Below are 6,186 nucleotides of genomic sequence, written 5' to 3'. Positions count from 1 at the left end.
TTATTTATTCATTCAGCAAACATTTATTAAACCAATTACTGTATGGAAGATATTCTATCTAACTACTTACTGAAGATCCGGTAGTGACTAAGACAAAGGCAGTTCTTAATGAAAAGACAGATTACTTAAAATGAATTACAGTAAAACTTTTTAGAGACAGAAAAGGTGGTAGATTAAAGGAAGGTACACTTCCCAACAGTTCCTTATTTCAAAACTTAAAAAGTAAGCCAGGCACAGTGTCACATGCCTGTAATCCCAGCAGCTCGGGAGGCTGAGTCAGGAGAATCACAAGTTCAAAGCCAGCCTCAACAATGGTGAGGCGCTAAACAACTCGATGAGACCCAGTCTCTAAATAAAATACAAAATAGGGCTGGGGATGTTGCTCAGTGGTCGAGTGCCCCTGAGTTCAAACCACAGTACCAAAAAAAAAAAAAAAAAAAAACAATTAAAAAGTAGAAAGACTACTCCTCAGCAAAGTGGGTAAGTAAGGGAATTCACTGAAATTCAACACTGGGCAGTAAAACAAACCATAGACACATAGTCAAAAACTTCAAACATAGCATAAGAAATAATACATTAGAGATGCACCAACTTGGCTGGTGGCAGGTGCAATCTTGGTGTAGCACTGATAGTACACAGTTGGCAGTAGGGAGCACAGGCAGAGAGAGATAAAGGTATGGCAAAAAAAAATTGGCTTAGGGGAACCCATGAAATAGGGAGGCTGATCTTAATGGACCCAGAGATAGTAGGGGAGGTTGTTGGATAAAAAGCAACCAAAATTTCTCAGTCCACAGGTGAACAGTATGGTAAGAACCAGGAATGCCAGTGTGCAGTCATTTATAAGCGACCATGTGGCAGGAAGCAGAGGCAGAAGATTGGGAACTCATAAAGCAAGTTGCCACCCTGACCCAGCAGTTGCCTATTGGGGGCAACAGAATATGCCTTGACCAGCATGACCAACCGTTTCAGGAAGAATTGTGCCTCAGGTGATCCAGGCTCAGAATATCAAAGATTGTATGGCCTCCTATCGCAGGGTTGCCAGCACCTTGCCAAGGAATTCTTGCCTGCTCGGAGGGATAAGCCTCCTAAGAAATTAAAGTCTATAATAATTAGTGAAGAATAAAAGACAAAGTTGGAAAGATAGTTTCAAAAAGGTGGAGCCCCTGATAGGTCCACACAGGAGCTGGAGCTAGACCATTAGAAAATGGCTCCTATGGTTTATTTAAGGGGGGACACCAAAGGCAGGGATAAGGTTTCAGGGGTGGAGTCTTGCTTCATGGTGTCTTGAAATCAGCAGGTTGATTGGCATCTTGGCAGGTCACACCCATCTCAGAGGGGCTGTGCGACAGCAGGTCATGCCATCTCAGGTGCTGTGTGAGACTTTTGACAGAACGGAATAGGACTCACAATGTGTCTGGGAAGTCAGCCAGAGGAAATGTCCACAGGAAGTTCCCAGACAGTAGAAGATCCTATTCACTAGACTGCAATGTGCAATATAGTACACATACAGCCCACAGACAGCTCTCAACAGCCTCCCATATAATCTGTTGAAAAGATGACAATAACCAGCAACACAGAAGCAATGACATTCTTCACAGAACTAGTAAAAACAGTCTTAAAATTCATTTGGAAGAATAAAATGCCCAGAATAGCCAAAGCAAACCTGAGCAAGAAGAATTGGAGGCTTTATAATGCCTAATATCATACTTCAGAGCCATGGTAATAAAAATAGCATGGTATTGGCATAAAAACAAATACATCCGGGCATGGCCCACACCTATAATTCCAGCTGTTTGGAAGGCTTAAGCAGGAGAATTGAAATTCAAATCCAGCCTCAGCAATTCAGCAAGGCCTTCAGCAACTTAGCAAGACCCTATTTCAAAATAAAAAAGTTAAAAAGTGCTAGAGGTGAGGCTCAGTGTTTAAGTGCCCCTGTGCTCACTCCCATTTACTACTACCACTACTACTACTACTACTAATAATAATAATAATAATAATAATAAGCAAGTTGACTAGAATAGAGGACACACAAATTCTTGCACTTATAGTCATCTGATTCTTGCACAGTGCTAAAAGCATACTGTAAATAAGACTGCTTTATCCACAAATGGTGCTGGAAAAACTGTATATCCACATGAAGAAGATTGAAATAGGATCCATATCTTACACCCTCTACAAAAATCAAATGAACATGGATCAAAGATCTTGGTGTAAACTAAACTTTGAAATTACCAAAAAAACAGGGATGGGGATGTGGCTCAAGCGGTAGTACGCTCGCCTCAGCACCACATACAAACAAAGATGTTGTGTACTAAAAAATAAATATTTAAAAAAAAAAAGAAATAGGGATCCGTTTCCGGAAAGAAAAGACTCCCTTAAAAAAAAAAAAAAGAAATTACCCAAAAAAAATCATAGGGGAAACACTTCAAGATATAGGCCCAAGCAATGATTTTCTAAATATGACTCCAAAAGCCCAGGAAACAAAAGCAAGAATTGACAAATAGAATCACATTAAATTAAAATATTTCTTCGCCACAAAGGAAACAGTCAACAGAGTGAAAGGACAACCTACAGAATGGGAGAAAATATTTGCCACTTACTAACAGAGTATTACTGACCAGGATATATAAGGAATTCAAAAAACTCGACACCAAAAATATGAATAAGCCATTCAATAAATAGGCAAATGAATAGAGATTTCTCAAAAGAAGTATAAATGGTCAATAATTGTATGAAAAAATGTTCAACATTTTCATCCATCAGGGAAATGCAAATCAGAATTACACTGTGTTTCTATCATACTTCATTCAGAATGGCAATCATCAAGAATACAAATAACAAAGCTGATGAAGCCAAATGTGGCAGCACATGTCTGTAATCCCAGCAATTTAGGAGGTTGAGGCAGGAGGATTGCAAGTTAAAAGCTAGCCTCAGTAATTTAGCAAGGTCCTAAGCAATTTAGAGAGACCCTGTCTCAGAATAAAAATAAAAAGGTTGGGGATGGGGCTGGGGTTGTAGCTCTGCAGTAGAGTGCTCGCCTAACACATGTGAGGCACTGGGTTGGATCCTCAGCACCATATAAAAAGAAATAAATAAAATAAAGGTAATGTGTCCATATACAACTAAAAATATTTTTTAAAAAAGAAAATATGGTATATATACACAATGGAGTTTTATTCAACCATTAAGAAAAACAAAATTATGTCATTTGCATGAAAATGGATAGAACTGGAGGGCATCAGACTGAAAGATGAATATCATATGTTTTCACTCATATGTGGAAGCTAGTGGTGAGGGGAAATAACCTCATAAAATTAGAAAGGAGACTAATAAGGTGGGGAAAGGGGGCAGGGAAAGTAAAGAGGGGTAGATAAGAGGAGGTCTTGATGAGAGAAATTGATAAAATTACATTATATCTATGTGTCAATATGCCATAAATCCATCATTCCATAAAATTAACATGCGGCAATAAAGAATGAACAAATGACCTAAATAGACATTTCTCAAAAAGATATACAAAAATGCAACAAATACATGAAAAAACTGCTTAACATCACTAGGAAATACAAATTAAATAACATCCCACCCCAGTTAGATTGGCTATTTTCAAAAAGACAAATAATAACAAACTGTTGCATGGATGTGGAAAAAGGGGAATTCTCTTACATTGTTAGTGGAAATGTAAATGGAGCTATTATGCAAAACAATATAGAGATTCTTCATAAAACTAGAATTAGAACTCCCACATGAACCAGCAGTCCTGCTGCTGTGACTATAAACAAAGGAATTGAAATTAGTTCATCAAAGAGACATGCCCTCACATATTTATTACAGCATAATTCACAATAGTCAAGATCATCTTAGATGTCCACTAACTGATGAATGAATAAAGAAAAGGGTTATGTATACATGATAGAATTTTATTTGGCTTTTAAAAAGAATGAATTTGTGTCTTTTGCAGCAACATGAGTGGAACTGAAACCATTATATATATTTTTTAATTTTAATGTTTATTTTTTAGTTTTCAGCAGACACAACATCTTTGTTTGTACATGGTGCTAAGGATCGAACCCGAGCCGCATGCATACCAAGCGAACACGCTACCGCTTGAGCCACATCCCCAGCCCTGAAACCATTATATTAAGTGAAATAAGTCAGGCACAGAAAGACAAATACTGCATGATCTCATTTATATGTAGAAGCTAAAAATAGATCTCAGGAAGGTGAGAATAGAATAGTGGTTATCAGAGCCAGGGAAGGGTGTGGGGAAAGGAAATGAAGAAAGGCTGGTTAATGGATACAGGGGTGCAGTTTGATAAGGAGAAATAACTTCTAATGTTCTGTAACATATTAGGGTAATTATGGCTAACAAAATTTGATTGAACATTTCAAAATAGCTAGTAGAGATAATTTTCAGTGTTTCCAATACAGAGGAATAATAAATGTCTGAGATGATTTATTTGCCAATTATGCTGATCTGATCACTAAACCTTGTATAGATGTACTGAAATGTCACACTGTACCCCATAAATATGTATAGCTGCTATGCATCAACTAAAACTAAATTTTAAAAAGAGGAAAAAGCTAAAAGAATGATTAGAAGAAAATGAAAAGGGAGAAAGGAGAAAAAAGAAAATTTTGCCACAAAAAGTAGAAAAATTAGGAATAAGAAAAAAAGCAAGAAATAAATAAATCCAATTTAAGAATTTTAAGTTGAAGCCTCTACTAAATGTCACTAAGAGAAGCCCTCTCTGACTGTCCTAAATGAAATAATACCCCTTGTCACCTTCTACCTCATTTTCCTGCCTTGGCCTTCTCCAGGGCACATATTTAGTTGATACAATTAATTTTGGGCTTAGAATGGAACTACCATTTGACCCAGCTATCCCACTCCTCAGTTTATATACAAAGGACTTAAAATCAGCATACTACAGTATGTAGCCACATCCATATTTATAGCAGCTCAACTCACAATAGCTAAACTATGGAACCAACTTAGGTGCCCTTCAACAGATGAATGGATAAAGAAAATGTGGTACATATGTGCAATAAAATATTAGCCTTAAAGAAGAATGAAATTATGGAATTTTCAGGTAAATGGATGGAGCTGGAGAATATCATGCTAAGTGAAATAAGCCAATCCCCCAAAACCAAAGGCTAAATATTATCTCTGATAAGTGAATGCTGGTCCATAATTGGGGGGGGGGGTAGGGAATAATGAAGAAAATTTGGATTGTGCAAAATTGAGTGAAGGGAGAGAGGGGTTGGTGGGGATTGGAAGTACAGTAGAATGAGACAGACATTATTACCCCATATACATATAGGGTTACACTATTAGTGTGACTTAGCACCATGTATAGCCAGAGAAATGAGAAGTTATGCTCCATTTGTGTATAATGTATAAAAATGTATTCTACTGTCATGCATAACTAATTAGAACAAAAAAAGATCAAGTTTGGGAAAGAAAGTATAGCTTTCTCTTTTTAATCAGGAGAGAAAGAAGAAAGGGTGTATGTGGAAAAGAAGGAAGAGCAGCATTTACTGATTGCATGTTTTACATGAGGCTCAATCCTAGTTATTTTCACTGAACATCAATATCATTTATCATTGAAAAAGTATTATGTGAGAGGCTGGGGATGTGGCTCAAGCGGTAGCGTGCTTGCCTGGCATTTGTGCGGCCCGGGGTTCAATCCTCAGCACCACATACAAACAAAGATGTTGTGTCCGCAGAAAATTAAAAAAAAAGTAAATAATATATTAAAAAAAAGAAAAAGTATTATGTGATATGGTGTTACTATGATCACTACTTTTAGCTGTATTATTTTTTTTTTGCAGTGCTGGGGATTGAACCCAGGGCCTTGTGCATGTGAGGCAAACACTCTACCAACTGAGCTATATTCCCAGCCCCATGGTCACTATTTTTTTTTAATATTTATTTTTTAGTTTTTGGCGGACACAACATCTTTGTTTGTATGTGGTGCTGAGGATCGAACCCGGACCGCACGCATGCCAGGCGAGTGAGCTACCGCTTAAGCCACATCCCCAGCCCATGATCACTATTTTTAAATCAAAGACCAATAACGTTCAACCTGTCAGAAATGATTACAAGCAGCAAATGGTAGAAACAGAATAAAAATCCAATTACATCTGACTCCAAAATCCATGACATTTCTAATACACATACTA

General features: G+C 37.3%; 1 non-coding gene across 1 annotated transcript; it reads right to left on the bottom strand.

Moving 5' to 3' along the window:
• Nucleotides 1-5,830: 5,830 nt before the first annotated feature.
• Trnav-cac (transfer RNA valine (anticodon CAC)) lies at nucleotides 5,831-5,905 on the bottom strand. Its single transcript has one exon. It is a non-coding gene; the product is annotated as a tRNA-Val (tRNA).
• Between the last annotated feature and the right edge of the window lie 281 nt (nucleotides 5,906-6,186).

The sequence above is a fragment of the Urocitellus parryii genome, chromosome X, assembly GCF_045843805.1.
Source record: "Urocitellus parryii isolate mUroPar1 chromosome X, mUroPar1.hap1, whole genome shotgun sequence".
Taxonomy (NCBI): domain Eukaryota; kingdom Metazoa; phylum Chordata; class Mammalia; order Rodentia; family Sciuridae; genus Urocitellus; species Urocitellus parryii.
This window is presented reverse-complemented; position numbering and strand designations above follow the sequence as displayed.